The sequence below is a fragment of the Rhagoletis pomonella genome, unplaced genomic scaffold (genome assembly GCF_013731165.1).
Source record: "Rhagoletis pomonella isolate Grant_MI unplaced genomic scaffold, Rhpom_1.0 Rhpom_scaffold_00558, whole genome shotgun sequence".
In the NCBI taxonomy this organism is placed as follows: domain Eukaryota; kingdom Metazoa; phylum Arthropoda; class Insecta; order Diptera; family Tephritidae; genus Rhagoletis; species Rhagoletis pomonella.
This window is the reverse complement of record NW_023459112.1, coordinates 945-19,105: the sequence shown is the minus strand read 5'-3', so window position 1 is coordinate 19,105 and position 18,161 is coordinate 945. Positions and strand designations below refer to the sequence as shown.

The 18,161-nt window shown below is 35.6% G+C and overlaps 1 long non-coding RNA gene across 1 annotated transcript; it reads right to left on the bottom strand.

Annotated features, from left to right (window-relative positions):
- Positions 1 to 780: 780 nt before the first annotated feature.
- On the bottom strand, positions 781 to 1,263 carry LOC118751138. Its single transcript, XR_004994485.1, has 2 exons — positions 1,202 to 1,263; positions 781 to 1,114 (listed from the first exon to the last, which is right to left on the bottom strand). It is a non-coding gene; the product is annotated as an uncharacterized LOC118751138 (long non-coding RNA).
- Between the last annotated feature and the right edge of the window lie 16,898 nt (positions 1,264 to 18,161).

The following is an 18,161-nucleotide window of genomic DNA, read 5'->3' as shown; positions in this document are numbered from 1 at the left end:
GAAGCTTTTTGGGCAGTGTCCATAAATTACGAGTCCAAAGTCAATTTTTCCTAATATAAAAGCCCTAATTACATTTGCCAGTGTAGTTATATGAACTAAAGAATACTTGAATGATAAAAACTTTATAATATTTATATTCTAGCAAGTAAGCTTAATCTTACATTGTGACAGTGCTGCTTAAAAGTAAGTTTATTGTCAAAAATGATTCCCAATATTTTCAATGTGTTAGTATCGTGAATAGGGGTGTCATACACGGAGAGGGTTGGATGTATACATTTGTGTTTTCTGCATATGTGAAAAAACTGAAATCTGAGCTCCTGAAGATTTGGACCAATTGCGGCAAGTCTTTAGTCTTAGAAAAAATATAATAGAGCTAACTTTCCCAAAGGCTATATTGAATAAAATAACCGAAAGTGATGATCCTTGTGGGACCATTAAAGAGAGGAACAGTTTTTGACCCGAACAGCGAACTTCCGGTTGAAAAGGAAAGACTTAACAGCATTGTACATCCTCTCACCATTTTTCCAGCGTAATACTTTAGATATGCAGGGGAGGAGTGAAATAGGTCTGTAGTTAGAAACTAATGAATTGTTTATATTTAGTTTGACAATAGGAATAATAATATCAGTTTTCCACTCTTGTTGGCCCTTGAGATAGAATGGAGTAATAGAGTTTAATGACTCTATGTTTGACGGGATATGGAAGATTTTTTTGTTGTATCAAATTTGGTTCGTCAATAAAAACAATTTTCCAGTAAAATTGTGTAGATAGAGGATTTTGCTCTTATAACAAAATGTTATTGCAGATAGTGGAATTTTCAAAATGAGAATATAATACCATTAAAGCTATATTTTAAGTTTGACATTATTGTCATGGCTGAAAGATTAATCGGAGCTCACGTTACCATCAAAAACTCATTTTGATCAAAATTGCAGATAGAGGGTATTGAATATAAGCCCTCGAAATGCTGCTTTACGAGAAATTTTTTCTCAAATGATACGACCTTGCTACATAGCTTGCAAATCAGCACCTCACCGTCAGTTTGAAAATCAGAAAATTCTCCAACGATCTGCTTCAGCCTTTCCGAAATGGTTGACATTGCTTTTGGCATGATCTGTAAAAATAGATATACACATACATATGTACGTATGCAAAACCGAATACTTTTTAATTTTAATTTTTTGTTAACAAACACTCTTACCTTTTATTGAAATAAGCAAAAGTTAGCAAAAACCAAAACGATCTAATGAAAATTTATTCAAGTGCCGTTAGAAATTGAGATGTGAATAGATGTTGCAGTATTTCGATAATTCTATCGAACAGTGGCTAATGGCATGGTAGCATTTTTACGTACTCATTCGATATTTTTTTAAAGCAATCTAATACTCCCCAAATATTGAAAATATGACAAAATATGCATTTATAACAAACATATGCATTCATAACTAAAATATGTTAAAATATGCCCTAACAAATATGGCTCAAACGCTTTGTTTTTTCTTGAAACACCTTTATGTTTTAGCCATTATTCAATAGAACGCAACGTAGAAAATATGATATTGCATATTTTCGGTTGCCCTATTTAATTGGAAAAATGCAAAACACCTTCAACAAAAAAATTCTCAAAAATCAACGCGATTTTTGACTAATTCCGAACTTGCATTTTTTTACTAGAATTTAATGGGCTGCAAAACTGCATACTCATCTGATTATAAAGTTGAAAATTTTGATGAAAATTTGCTGAATTTTAACGAGTTTTACAAAAAGTTTAGGAATTATATTTTTATGTTGTTATGTTGTTGAATGAACCATATTTTGTATACAAAATTGGCGGAAAAATATTAGAATAAAAATTGTTGCATATATTGTGAAAAAATTGCTGTGCCAATACTTTGTTCCGGCAGTGTACATAAAACCTTTTTCAAAGATTTGTTTAAGAAAAGCTTGAAAACCTGCTCCAAACCTTTACCGATATAGACTTATAAGGTATCACAGGTATCATTCTCTCACCCTGTTTGTTTCTTTGCAAAAAACTCATTCACGTCCCAATTTTTTTTTTTATTCAATACCAACACATCTTAATTCAACACGGAATGAACTCGTTTATCTTACCTCCCTTTTTCATATTTTGAATTAGCTTATTCGCAAAGAAATTAAAAGGGTGAGAAAATACCTTACCAATGATACCTCATAACTCCAAATGGTAAGGTTTTGGCTGAGTTATTTAAGTTTAATATTTAAAAACAACTGTTTGTTAATAAAAAAAATTCCATTTTTGGGGGTATTTTCAGATCGTAAATCTTTATATTTTTGCGAGATATTTTGGTGGAAGTCTTAAAATATAATACATAGATTTTATAATTCCAGTGGAAAAACAGTACCGCTTTTTTTTGTATGGGCAGTGATGCAGTCTACGCTTGAAGTTCGCTTATGTATTCGTGCGACCATTGTTTCCAAAAAACTTGCTTAATGATTTGAGTCCATTTGTCGACGAGGTTGATGTTGTTTGCTACTGCTCGCTCCGGTAGAGATTTTAACGCACTGCCGGTTATGAAATGCCCTGGAGTCAAAGCCTCGTAATCGCTGGGGTCAGATGAGAGTGGAGAGATAAGCCGCGGATTAAGAACAGCTTCTATTTCCACTAGTACTGTCGTCAGTTCCTCATACGTACAGTGACGAGCAAAACTGTAACATGGTTTAACACTTTTTGTTTCAGCCACCGCTATATTTCCAAGTTCTAACGACTTTCATACTTTTGCTGTATATTCTTGTTGGTACATCCCTACTCCCTCTTTCATATTGATTTGAAGTCAATACAACAACAATAAAAAAACCAGCAGACAAAAATGTAAATTAAGGCAGATGTTACAGTTTTGCACTCACTCTCAGTTTTGCATTTGACAGTTATCTTTTACTTAGTTGCAAGTCAGATGACTTTTTTCTATATTGTAATTTATTGAAGAAGTGATCACCAGTAAATAATATAGTTAATCAGGAACCATAAATGTAAATAATAGATTTACTACGGAAAGGCGGAACCGCACGAAAAGTGGCAAAAAATTTTGGAATTTGCTACTTAAAAATGTTAAGACTTAGAAAAAAATATAATCTAAAGTGTTCCCAAGGACAAAGGAAGTATGTTAAAAAATATTACGGTACGATATCTTGTGAACTTAGAAGCATGTAGCGATGCAGCCACTATTACAGAAGCGCTTAAGGTATTAAACTTTAATGCAAATCAGTAGACAGCGAGGCGAAGAATTGCCAAATTGAGCGCAAAGGCATCATAAAGAAGAAATAAGCAAATTTGATCATAATACATGTGCGAGTGTGGCAGCATTTCGCTGCATCGCACGAAAACCGAACCGTTGCCTATTGGGATATGTTAGGCCGTTCAGAATGCAATAAAAAACATATTTTTAAGTTTCAATTTAAGGTTATTTGGTCTGACAAGACTAAATTAATCGCTTTCAATCAGATGGCCGGGCATGGTATTGGATCAAAGACCCAAATTAAGCCTAAGCGCATCATGTACTGCAAACTGTGAACCACAGTGGTCGGTCAATAATAGTTTGGGGTTGTATTTCAAAAATATTGTTGGTCCCTTAAACGCATTTTGCGTAAAGAACAGTATCTGTTCATATTTCAACAAAATTTGCAAGATGTAGTCGAAAAATGAGAGTTTCTGCTGAAAAATCACCCAAAACATACTGCATATGTTCGCAAAGACTGGATGCAAAAGCAAAAATTTGCTATTTTGAAATGACCTGCACAAACCGCGGACATGAATCTCATCGAGATTTTGCGAAATCAACTAAAAGCACAGCTTAATAAGTATCAAAGTCCGTAAAATCGAGTACATGACCTGTGAAAGCAAACTAAGGATATACCTCCAGAATTTTTACAAAGATACAAATAAGGTATGCCAAATCACATCCAGGAACTGAAACAGGCAAAAGAGTACTGAACATTGTGTTAGTAGTTCTTTTTTTCGTGAAAATTGTTAAAAAGCTCTTAAAAATATATGAGTGCAAAACTGTAACATCTGCCTTAATTTACATTTTTGTCTGCTGGTTTTTTTATTGTTGTTGTATTGACTTCAAATCATTATGAGAGAGGGAGTAGGGATGTACCAACAAGAATATACAGCAAAAGTATGAAAGTCGTTAGAACTTGGAAAGATAGTGGTGGCTGAAATAAAAAGTGTCACACCATGTTACAGTTTTGCTCGTCACTGTAAGTCTGGCGTTCATAATGCTGCGGTTTAGATGACCCTTGGCTGATTTAACTGCGGCTTCCCAAATGCCGCTAAAATGAGGTACTCTGGGAGGAATAAAATGAAAATTCTCAAATTCATTAGTACAATAGTTGGTGATGACATTTTGGTTCTCTTTCTTGAAAAGCAATGCTTTCAATTCCGCAAGTTTGCTGCAAGCGCCGATAAATTTGGTTGCATTGTCGCAGAAGATGTCTGCGGAAGGCCTCTCATCCCAATCATTCGCTTTAGTGAAGCTAAAAATGCATCCATGGTTAAGTCAGAGACGACTTCGATGTGTACTGCCTTTGTAGCAAAGCACACGAAGATGGCGATATAGGCTTTATAGGGAACATTGCCCCTAATGCGAAGGTAAACGCTAATCGGTCCACAATAATCGATGCCGCAGCGGGAGAACGGGAGCGATGGTGTCAAGCGTTCAATAGGAAGATTGCCCAACATGTGTTGGAGTAGTTTTGGCTTGTATCGAATGCAATGTATACATGATCTGAAGATGCGTCTAGAAATATCGCGTGCATTAACTTCCCAAAACTGAAGACGAATTAAAGCCACCAGCGCCTTCGGGCCGGCGTGATAGTTTTTGATGTGTAGATGTCGAACAAATCGCGTGACGAATTCACATTTGCTAGGTAACAAAATAGGGTGCTTTCTGGAAGATCTGCCAATTCAAGTCGTTCGCCGACTTTCAACAGTTCAAAGTCATGAGTAGACTCCAAGAAAGGGTTTGAATTATGTAGCATGCTATTTATTGTTAATTAGAAAACATGGGTTTAATTTTTGTAAAGAGTCGGGGAAGTAGTAACGCACCGCAAAGCTTCAGCTTTGGTAGGGACTGTCGTTTGGTTGGGGCCACACATGATTTTGCCGTGAGAAGGCGAACGCGAACATTACCAGTATTGTCTACGATGCGTATATATATTCCGCAGCCATAACCACGAATCGATGAATCACAAAATCCATGTATTTGCAACGACTGCATGTTATCAGATAAACAGTACCTTGGAACTTCTGCGGTAGGATCCGAAAGGTCGTTGACAAAGGTTTGCCAAGCTGACTGGATGGTTTGCGGAGCCGATTCATCCCATTCGAGTCTCAGCAACCACAGCTTCTGAAGCAGATTTTTAGCTAGGAGGCCAATAGGGTCGAAGAGCGATGATGCGATGTCCTTGTCCTTTTTGTAACACGACCGTTTAGTGGCTGCTTTAATAGAAAAGAAAATAGAAAATTAGCGTGAATCTGATCCCATTTAAGACCAAGGTGACAGAGTTTGTCGAGATTCAAATCACTGTCAGTGTGTTCGCCTCTGCACCGCTGGTGGTTACAGTTCCATTTTACCAGCTCAAGTCCACCTAATTTCAGTAATTATGTTACCTCATATTTGATGCGTGATAGCTCTGCAAGCGAGTCAGCACCACAGAGCAAATCGTCAACGTAGACCGCGTTGAGCTGAAAGGTGAATATCTTGATGAGGCGAACTCCTCCACAAAATATACTGGAATTTGCGATATTCCTCACTGACTAGCCTATACATTTTCACGCTTTGGATAGTAGGTCCGACTATTTGGATGTCGTTTATCGATTTCTGCATAGTTTTTCGACAAGATGCGTCGAAGAAAACTCTTCGCTTCGTGGTTGTGCTATTCGGCTTCAAAACGCAATAGTGGGGGATAAAGTACTGAGATTCGTTCAATTCCGGGTTGGGCACTGCTTGCATATGGCCTAGACTCTCATACTCATCCATTAATGCGACGTACTGTGTCCTGAGGATAGGGGACCGTTGTAACCGACGTTCTAGCGCATTAAATCCTCGCAAGGCTGTAGTGTATAATTCACCTAAGCAGGCCGGATCGTCTTTGAACGGAATTTTTACTATAAGCTGACCATTGGCGCTCCGAGGAACGGTGACATTATATAGTTTTTCGCAGCTGTGTTGCTCACGAGTCCACACGTCAGACTTTGTTTCAACTTCTTCAATCTGGAATAACTTTTCCAACCTTGAATCTATAGAATCCTTACAGGCAAGCAAGTATTTGGTATTTAGAGCATTAGAGTTCGGGCGATAGCGTCCAGAAACGGCCCAGCCCAGCAGGCTTTTCTGTAAAATAGGAAGGTTATTACCAAATTTAATTTGTCCTACAGAAAGCAAACTGAAGAAGCTCTCTGTACCCAAAAGCAGGTCGATTTTCTTAGATTTGTGGAATTGATCATCCGCAAGCACAATATTTGATGGTATATGCCATGACGATATATCTATCTCCAGTTCCGGTTGATAGGCGATATGTGACGTAATGCAAAAAGTAAGTGGTAGCTCAAACCCTGTCGTTTGCGACTTGATATTAATAGAAGTCTTATACTTGATATTAGTGGAAGACTCACCAATACTTTGGATCTCGATGTTGTGTTTGCTGCGTGGAAGCATCAGTTTCTGCGAAAGCTCATTAGTAATGAAATTTACCTGTGAGCAGGAATCTAGCAAAGCTCGGCCAAGATGATAATTTCCTCAGGCGTCGCGAACCAAAACCATAGCAGTTGCGAGAACAATGTGGTCCGACAATGAGTTGTTCATGTGTGTGTGAACGGCGGATGTCGAAGTAGAGTTCGACGATTTTAATTCTAAATTCATATGAACCAGTCTAGCGCTCAACTGATGATATCATATCCCTGCATATGCGAGTTGCTAATTTCTAAACTTCCTAGGAAGACGGTCAACTGATCGATTCATATCCCTGCATACGCAAGTTGCCCATTTCTAAACTTCCTAGGAAGATGCTCAACTGATCAATTCATATTTCTGCATACGCGAGTCAGACATGCAAACAACTGATAAACTGATATTCCCAGGTTTGCAATTTTGTAAGATATGAATTTCGTAGGACATCGGCCGTGTTAAAATTCATCAAAGAATTCAGTAGTTAGGCCCCCACTTTTGCTATTACAGATTCATTTCCTAGCTATTACCTTTTGCTACTGGGAGGCAGTTAATTAGCGAGCAGCAGCGAAGCAGAGCAGCGTTTGCGTAGCGACGAAGGAAGTGTGCAAATGAAGTGTGGTTGCTCAGCGTAGAACCGAGCGACGGTATCGCCGGCAGCGAAATTGCAGAGTAGCGGGCGCAATGCAAAAGCGCAAAGTGCAAAGCAGCGATGTACAACTGTTTTAGCTCCAACGGCAAAGTTGTACTGTTACTTGCACTTGATCCAATGACTTTTCTCCAATCTTGTACAATTTTGCGAACAAATGGGACTGCTATGATGTCCAACGGTGGTAGCCAACGGTGCGGTCCTCCAGCGATGATGATGAAGTTGATGGTGCGCGAGCCAAATGATGACCACCAAGAGCGAGACACGAAAAGTTATTTTTAATATAGACACGTTAAAACTTTATTACACTAAAATAATTTTAACACGATAAATTAGATTTCAACGCGAGCAATAATCTGAATTTAAAAGCACTGCCCCACGTTGGGCGCCGAAATGCAGGGTAAGGGAGGGCTTTTCCAAACTGCGATTCAAAATAAATGATAGCTAAAAGAATTTAACTTTGAATATTGGGCTGTGCAATTAAATCTATGCCAAATACAACCAACTGAAAATCTTACGAAAGTAAACACGACGCCTTGGTGGTAAACAGTAGACTAATTTATTTAATTTTCTCAAAAATGCAATTCAGTGCAATAATTCAAGTTATGTTAGGTAGTGGATGTATGTATGTATGTTAATATGTATGCACATTAGCGTGGCCCGAAAATCCGCTTTTTTAGGATTTCGATTGGTAATAGGTAAAATAGGGTTCATTATGCTCTAAAAAATATCTGTGCGAAGTGTGAAAATGTTTGGTCAATATCCTAGGCTCGCCCATGTCCATCAAAGTTCAAGTACTAAACAATTTTTTTTCTTTGCTAACTTCGATTCTCTACAAAAAAGGTCTATATACCAAATTATGTAGGACAAATATTTTAGAAGATTATTGCAATTTTATTAAAAAAATTTATTAATTTATTAATTTTTATTTTTTGAGCATATTGAACTTTGATGGAGTTGGGCGAGCTTAGGATATTGACCAAAAATTTCCAAATTTCACACAGATTTTTTTTAAAGCATAATGAATTATGTTTTTGCTTTTACTAATCAAAATTCTAAAAAAGCGGATTTTCGGCCCACGCTAATGCACATACGAAAGAGTGATACAGCAAAATGACAAATGTGTATATACAAATTAGTTATGTAGGAGCATCAAGGTTAGGTTTTAGTATATACATTTATATGTCTGTTTGTACAATTGAGTGCATGCTCTTATATTACAAATATAAAATGCGACATTTACACGATTACATTATGAAGTAAGTAAGTGTTTAGATGTTCTTGACCTACGTCAACTTGCAGGGTGTGTCGTTAGGTGACACAACACCTCTTATTTTCAAAACGGGTGCCAGAGCCTACGGCTCTTTGCTTAGCAAAGTGCGGCTCTTTTTACTTTCGCTCTGCTAAAAACATTTTAGCTTTTTCCTACTTTTTAAAATACATATTTCTTTGCCGGACATTATTTTCCATTGTGTTTTCTTTTTTATTTTATTCTTCTTATATACACATAGGCAAATTGAGATCGGAACATTACCCGCAATAGGAGAATGAAAATTAGCTTTCTGACTTAATGTTCTTTACCGAAATGAAGGAAGATGTGAAAAACTTGAATTTGTCAATGTTATTGTGGCTTATTAACATTATATTTTTAATATTTTTATTGAGCTTCGTATCACGAATGTTTATTAGGAAAAATTGAAAATAAACAATCGTGGTACAAAGCTCAATAAATTTGTCTCTACAAGGAGAGAATAAAACGGTTTTTGATTTGTCGAAAATTATTTTAAATTTTGAAGCTGAACTACGCCTTTTTATTCATGATCTCAAAAAAAAAATATTTCGTCATTTTCCTTGGCTAGAAAAATATATTGCACATGATTTAAAAGCAGATTTTGAAAAAAGATTTGCCGATTTGAAATTATTTATATGTACGTTTGCATACTCCATAAACCCTATTTTATGTAACATAATTGAGGAAGAATTTACAATATCCGAAATACTCCTTTTTAAGAAAAGCGGAAGGCTAGAGTTTTTGAAATTAAAAGAGATAAGGCTCTGGAAATGTAAAATAAAGCTTCGCCAATGTACCATTGTGCCATTGTACCAGATTGAAAATATCCGCTGTTGCAAACAGCTGGGTGGCGCATATTTTCAATTTTTGGTACAACGTATAACTGTGAGTCTTTGTAGGTACTCTACAATGAAATTCTTAAAGTCAAATACCGTTTACAATTAGTTGCATTCGCGTACCTGATAATTATTGAAAGTTATAAAAACTATCAGCTTTTGGTGTTCGCGAATGCTAAAAACTTGCAAGGTAGGGGAAATTGAGCGAGCAAAATGACATTTCATTTTGAAGGAAAGCTGCTAGTTTCTGCTTCAAAAATTTTTGCCAACAAGAAAACCGCTGATCAAAAACTGCTGGTTGGAATTTACGCAAATCCCCAAATTGAATTTTATGGTGCGGAAGTTGATAAAATGCGGCTAATTAAACTTGTAAGAAGTAAGTAATTATTCGTGTAGTGAGTGAACTGTGTCAGGATAAGACTTCGGGCTTTTGTTTTCTTACGTTTTCAATTTTATACTTTGAATGTAAACAAAATTTATATAAGTTGTTCCTCTAACTTGCAAGTTTCTGTAAATTTTCTGTTCGCATACTATTTGGAATATTTTTCTCATGTGAGAGAACAGATGACATTTTGTCGGAATTTTTCTGTTGGACATTTTTTACTGGAGATTTTGAACGAACCTACCTATTGACTAACCAACATTTAACAGAAATTTTACGAACGGCTTTAACTGACGTAAAATCAGAGTGTGTAAATTTGTCCAAGGGATCTTTTGAATTTTTTTTAATATCTATCTTACGTACATTAGAATAAAAATAAAATTAATATTTTTCATTTCTAACAATAATTTGATTTAAAAATAAAACTTTAGTTTTTGTTGTTTTTTTTTGTGGTGCTTTGAAGCATTTATATGTTCAATGCCCCAAAACTTATACTTTTTTGGTAAATTGTATTAATTCCATTGCAGTTAAAAAACCATATCTCTAAAAAAATATTTCGTTACGCCATTTATTTAATTCTATTCATCTGAGTGCCCATGGTAAATCAAAGCTTGTTTTTAAACAAATATTTTTTTTTTTCATTATTTTATTTATACTTTAACTGCTTGCTTTGTAGATTTTGAAACGTTTTATCATGTCCCGCCCGTAACAGTAATTTTTTGAAGTGAAACTTCTTAGGCGGCGGTATCGCAAAAATGGAGAGTGAAATTTTTAAAACTGAAAACATTACATGAGTGAGAAGGAAGATATAGGTAGTATAGGGAAGGGAAAAAATAAATAAAGCGACGCATGACGGGTACGAGTACCTACATATATATGTATATATGTATGTTTGAATGCACGTATGTATGCATGCATACATATATATATGTATGTATATATATATATATGCATGTATGAACGAACTCATTGCGCATGTCAGCTCTGCCGCTACCAAGCAATCTTACTAATATTATAAATGTGAAACTTTGTATGTTTGGATGTTTGGGAAATCATCACGCGGAAACGACTGAACGGATTTGCATGAAATTTTGTACGCTGATAGCTTATGGGCCAGATTGGTTAATAGGCTATTTTTTTTATGAGTTGCCACCTGTTAAAAAAGTTTAATACATTTAATATGCGGGAACGACAGAATGGATTTGCATGAAAATTTGCACACACATAGCTTATGACCTAGATTGGGAAATAGGCTACTTTTCTTAAGAGTTGCCACATGTTAAAAAAGTTTCATTAAATTAATACGCGGAAACGACTGAATGGATTTGCATGAAATTTTGCAAGCCACTAGCTTATGACCTACAGTGGAAAATAGGCTAAGTTTTTGTAAGAGTTGCCACCTGTTAAAAAAGTTTTACTTAAATTAATACGCGGAAAAGACTGAACAGATTTGCATGACATTTCGCACAGATAGCTTATGACGTATGTTGGAAAATGGGCTACTATTTTAAGAGTTATCACGTATTAGGAAAGATTAATTAAATTAATACGCGTAAATGACTGAACTGATTTGCATGAAAGTTTGCACACAGATAGCTTATGACCTAGACTGGAAAATAGGCTACTTTTTTAAGAATTGCCACCTGTTTGAAAATGAAATTTTGCTCAAAGATAGTTTATGACCTGGATTGAAAAATAGGCTACTTCCTTAACCGGTTTTCCGATCAGAACGAAATTTAGTACACTTACTACGGATTTCGGAAGGATGGTCTTAGACTGAAAGTAAGTCCGGCAACTTAAGGCCCCTCCCATACAAACAGGAATTTTCATATTACATACATATCTCTGGAAGTATTTTTGGGGGAGAACTGAAATTTGGTATAGTGATATGTATGTGAAATCAATGTTGGCATTAATCGATTGATGTTTTAATCAGTTAGTTAATTCGATTAAATTTAATCTGATTACAGCTAATCATGATTAATTTTAATCTGCCTAAACTGTTAATCATAACCGCGATTAAAAAATTAATTTTTAATCACTAACTCTTAATTTGATCAAGTAGGTTTGGTGATTAATTAAGTTATGCTGGAATTTCCCTGTGCACACAAAGCAAGTTAATCCGGTATGGCTAAGTCGGGTTTCCTCATCAATCTAAGCAATTCGATGTGCATTTTCACTAAGATATCTATATTCCAACAAACGTTTTACAAACTTGGTTTGTAAAAGTTCCCAGTTTATGTATTACTAATAACAAATATTTATAATTTTTATATATTATGTGCTTTTTATAAGCGTAAAACACAAAATACTTACTATAACTGGTGTTTGGTTTCAAACTCGGACAAACTATGCAAACTAATCACATTTTATTTTTAATTGGATAAACGATTAATGTTTTAAATTAATTAAACAAAATCTCAGCCAGCGATTAACGATTAAAAAATTGTTAACATTAATCGCACAGTTGATTACGACTAATTAATTTTAATCGTCAAACGCGATTAACGTTTTAATCGTTAATTTTAATCAGATTAACAGTTTGCCAACACTGTGTGAAATCATGTTCATGTTCACGGAGAAAATGGACGTTTTTGGATAAGAGGCGTAGCACTTCCCATACTGACTGAAAGTTTCATATTGCATATCTCTTCAAATGTTTGGGGTAAAGCACTCAAGCTTGGTATGGAAATACATATGTGTGTATGTATGTGAAACTAATACCATACTCATGGAGAAAAATGAGAGTTATTGGAAAAGGTGGTGTGGCAACTCCCATGCGAATTGATTTTTCTATGCTGCATATCTCTGGAGGTGTTTATTGCAGAGGACTGGAGCTTGGCACCGACCTATGACCTAGACTGGAAAATAGGCTACTTTTTTAAGAATTGGCAATGAAATTTTATTCAAAGATGGTTTATGACCTGGATTAAATAAAACTATAGTTTAAAAAACTAAAACCTCGCTATTATAATTTCCATTCGTACTGTCATCAGGTATCTAACTGAGAATAGAAATCGCAGCATCTTTTAGGCGCATCAATATTACATAGTTACATCCCGAGCTAATAAAAGGGAGGTAAAAATAGGCTACTTCCTTAACCGGTTTTCCGATCAGAACGAAATTTAGTACACTTACTACGGATCGGACTGAAAGTAAGTCCGATAACTCAAGGCTCCTCTCATACAAATTGGAATTTTCATATTACATACATATCTCTGGAAGTATTTGTGGGAGAGAACTGAAACTTGGTATAGTGATATGTATGTGAAATCAATGATGGAATTAATCGATTGATGTTTTAATCAGTTAGTTAATTCGATTAATTCAATCTGATTACAGTTAATCATGATTAATTTTAATCTGACTAAACAGTTAATCTCAACCGCGATTAAAAAATTAATTTTTAATCGTTAACTCTTAATTTGATAAAGTATGTTTGGTGATTAATTAAGTTATACTGGAATTTCTCTGTGCACACAAAGCAAGTTAATCCGGTATGGCTAAGTCGGGCTTCCTCATCAATCTAAACAATTTGGTGTTCATTAAGATATATACCAACAAACGTTTTACAAACTAGGTTTGTAAAAGCTCCCAGTTTATGTATTACTAATAACAATAATTATAATTTTTTATATTATGTGCTTTTTATAAGCGTAAAACATAAAATAATTACTATAACTGGTGTTTGGTTTCAAACTCGGACAAACTAGACAAATTAATCAGATTTTATTTTTAATTGGATTAACGATTAATGTTTTAAATTAGTTAAACGTAATCGCAGCCAGCGATTAACGATTAAAAAAATGTTATCATTAATCGTACAGTTGATTACGACTCATTAATTTTAATCGTCAAACGCGATCAACATTTTAATCGTTAATTTTTAATCGTTAATCAGATTAACAGTTTGCCAACACTGTGTGAAATCATTGACGGAGAAAAATGGACGCTTTTGAAAAAGAGGCGTAGCACCTACTGACTGAAAGTTTCATATTGCATATCTCTTCAAATGTTTGGGGTAAAGCACTCAAGCTTGGTATGGAAATACATATGTATGTATGTATGTGAAACTAATACCATACTCATGGAGAAAAATGAGAGTTATTGGAAAAGGTGGTGTGGCAACTCCCATGCAAATTGATTTTTCTATGCTGCATATCTCTGGAGGTATTTATTGCAGAGGACTGGAACTTGGCACCGAGATGTGTATACAAAATTGATTCCGTACTCATGGAGAAGAATTTGCGTTATTCGAAAAGGAGACATGGTTCCTGCCGTACAAATTAACTGTTTTATACTGCTTATTTCTAGAGGTGTTCATGGTAGAGTACTGGGACTTGGTACTGGGGTATGTAAAATCAATTCTAAATTCATGGAAGAAAATTAGGGTTATAAGAAAAAGGGGCGTAGCACTTCCAGTACAAATTTACTTTTTCTTGCCACATATCCCTAGAAGTGTTTGTAGAAGGATACTGGAACTTGGTATGGAGTTGTGTATAAAATATGTATCAATTTCTCATGGAAAAAATGTGAGTTATTAAAAAAGAAGGCATGTCGCCTCCCATACATACGAAAAACTTCTTAATACATATCTCTGGAAGGATGGAAAATCTCTCGAAGTATTTTAAATTTGTTATGGAGATTTATTTTATAAGTGCCGTACTGACAGAATAAATTTCATTAAATGGAAAAGGGAGAGCCGGGTTCGCCTTATAATCTTGAGCTCTCTTGAGGCATTTGCTACAGTAATGGGAAGTGGTATTTTATCAAGGCCAGGTTACTAAATTTGAGTTGGAAATATTAGAACCCGCCGTGGCACCTCCAAGAAGGTTACACGTTCACGCGTCGTATACCTGGAACCATTTTAAGGTAGACATAGAGGGATTGATATATTTCGTATGCCTAGCGCGCAGACGAGATTTTATAATTTCATAGTTTTAAACGGGCTAAATACCTTAACTCGCTTAAAAAATAACGAGCTATAACGAAATGGGCACAGAAATAAAATCTAACATCATTAAATTATTTTTATATTTGTATAAAAGCGCGGGGTGAAACCCGCGGGTATAAGCTAGTATATGTATAAACTAGCAGACCCGGCGAACTTCGTCCCGCCCAAAATTTTTATATATTTTATTGAAACTTTTTGGTCCAACATTTTTACCAACAATTCACGTTTACGATTTCCATTGGCACATTTGTCTGCTAAGAGCGTTCGATATACTCAATGGGGCAACAGGTCGATTTAATCTGACCTTCACGGCCCCTTTTCTCACTTGGCTATTTTTAGTAATAGCTCGACTTCAGCACCAGTTGGCAGCACGTTTTTGCAATAGTATTGCATACATATTTAAAACATTAGCCAAATCGGATCATAAATAAGATTTTTAGTAATAGCTCAACTACAGCGCCAACTGTCGGATTAAATTGTGAAACTAAACCATCCAGAGACCCACTCAAATACACAAAAAGTTTCGTTAAAATCCGTACAACCATTTAGGAAGATTTCACTCACAAACACACCTAAAGAAAAATAAAAAAATTCATTCAAAGATAGCTAAATGTCGGCAGGTTTGTAGGCCTCACACCCCTTTTCAAATAGCCCAAGTTTTCTCCAAGAGTATGGGCTTGATTTCAACTATATACATATCTCCATACGCAGTTCCAGTACTCTACCATGAATACTTTCAGAGATATGCAGTATAAAAATTCGATTTATATGGGAGGAGCCACGCCCCCATTTCCAACAGCTGCCCTCTTTCTTCATGAGTATGCGATTGATTTCGTATATCTCCATACCAAGTTCTGGAACTTCCAAAGATAGGCGGTATGAAAAATTCGGTTTGTATGGAAGATGCCACGCCCCCTTTTCCAATAGTTCCAATTTTTCTCCAAGAGTATGCGATTTATTTCGTACATCTCCATACAAAACTCTAGAACTCTACCAAAAAATTTCCAGAGATAAGCAGTATGAAAAATTCGGTTTGTATGGGAGATGTCACACCCCTTTTTACTATAGCTAAAATTTTTCTCCAAGGGTATGCGATTGATTTCGTATATCTCCATACCAATTTCCAAAACTCTATCATGCACACTTTCAGAGATATGTAGCATGAGAAATTCGGTTTGTATGGGAAGTGCCACGCCCCCTTTACATATAGATTTTTTCAGCCTAAAACCATCCTTGGGACACGTGCGGCAGGTGGCAGTTTCAAAAAAATCGGTTCAGCCGCTCTCGAGCCTTGCGAAAACTAACAAACGGCTTTCTAAATATAAATTAGTTGAGATATATTATATATTATAATTATATTTTGACAGTATCCGTTGTTTCTGATTGGTGCAAAAAAATCTTGCCCCGAATTCGCCCCTTGATATGGTCGTTACTTAAAGCTATTTATATTCGAAATTGTATGAAAATTGGAAAACAGGAATCTATAAGCTTATCCAGGCAAAAAACTACCTATTTTAAGCAAATCGGACCATAAATACGATTTCTTCGAACAGATCGGTCCCTGGTCCACTTCTCGGACTAAATGGATCATATATGCTAATATATGCTAAAAAGCTACCTACGTACCGAATTTTAAGCAACTCGGACCGTAAATACGATTTTTTCGAATAGATCAGCCCCTGGTCCACTTCTCGGAAAAAATGGACCATATATCCTGATATATGCTAAAAAACTACTTACTTCGCAAGCAAATCGGACTATAATAAGATTTTTTCGAATAGGTCCACCTACCCGAAAAAAGTAAAATTTTTTTAGCCTAAAACATGGTGGTTACCGAAAGCTACTTGTATACAAAATTTCATGAAAATCGGACCAGCCGTTCGCGAGATTACCTGTTACAAAAAAAAGGGACTTCTCTTTATATAATTAGTATAGATATAGATGATGCAAGCGTGCTTCGCGTAACTACATCCATTCGTACATATGTACATATGTTTTTATATATATTTATGATGAAGCAAACGGGCTTCGTTGATGTACTGATGGGCATATGTATGTACTTATGGACAGCAATGTTTTCGTGTATATACATATGTTTGAATGGTTGTATATATATTTGTATATATGTACACATGTTTGTGTATGTACATATGTTTGTGTACACCCTGTGGGAAAATCTCTAGTTCTGAACTGGTGCGCTTCTAGTATATTTAGACCCAGTACTGGTTCGCGAGAAATCTCTTTTTCATGCAAGAAACTGGCGAATTTAACATGGCGATGTCCTAGGAAGTGTCAATTGACCCCCAACCAACCCCCCCCCGCTGCATCCCTTTTTTGATAATTCCGAACTAGTCCAAAATTCTATAGTTCCGAACAAGTTCTAAAATCGACAGACGATAGAAAAAAGTGTCATGATTTTTCAATCTTTTTGGTTCTTCCGTGTGTGCGATTTTAAGTTATTTTGGAAGAAATTTGTTTCAATTTGAAATTAAATTTGTTTGAACGATTGTAAGAAATGCATATATGTAGTACTTCTATATTGGTAGTAAGCTAACATCTCAATGTGTAAGCATTCCGAAATCAAAGCGAGACAGTCTACTACTGTTTTTGTCAATGTATTGTGTACTTGAGAGCCGTTTTTGTAAATGTACATGTTTATTTATAAACGTATGTGTTCCTTTTCTTTCGTACGTGTTTGTTGATATATCTGTACTGTAGTGTTTTCGGACGGTACTAGCTCTTACTGCCAATATAGGAGTATTACATATATGAAGAAATGTACGTTTACATACCTTTAGCTGTAGTTGAGTTTGCAGAGGTGCTCGCTGTTATTTCTTAGATTCCAGACTGTCCCAAGATGTTGAAATGTTAACACAAATTTTAGTTTTGTATTACCAAGCTATAAAACGATGAACGAAAAAGCCGCCGAAGACATATCTATGTAAAGTAAACAAGCCCCCCGCTGCATCCCTTTTTCGATAGTTCCGGACTGGTTCTAAGTTCGACAAATAAGATCTAGTTCATTCTGCATCCCTTTTTCTATAGTTCCGACTATTTCTAAATTCATCACTAGATATAGATTTCTAGTGAAAAAACTGAAAAAAAATAGTTTTTTAAAAGTACATTTTTTCGCCGATTTTGGCCTGGTGGGGATCTAGTTCCTATCGGACTAGTTCGTTTTTGGCGATAAAGACCTAGTACGCAACTAGAAATTTGATTCACTAGTCCGCGGTTTCCCTACAGGGCATGTATATATGCACATATGTAGTACAAACGAAAGCAAATCCAATAAGCTGCTCGTTGATATAAATGCGAACTGTACTGACCCTGCAAAAAATAGGACTA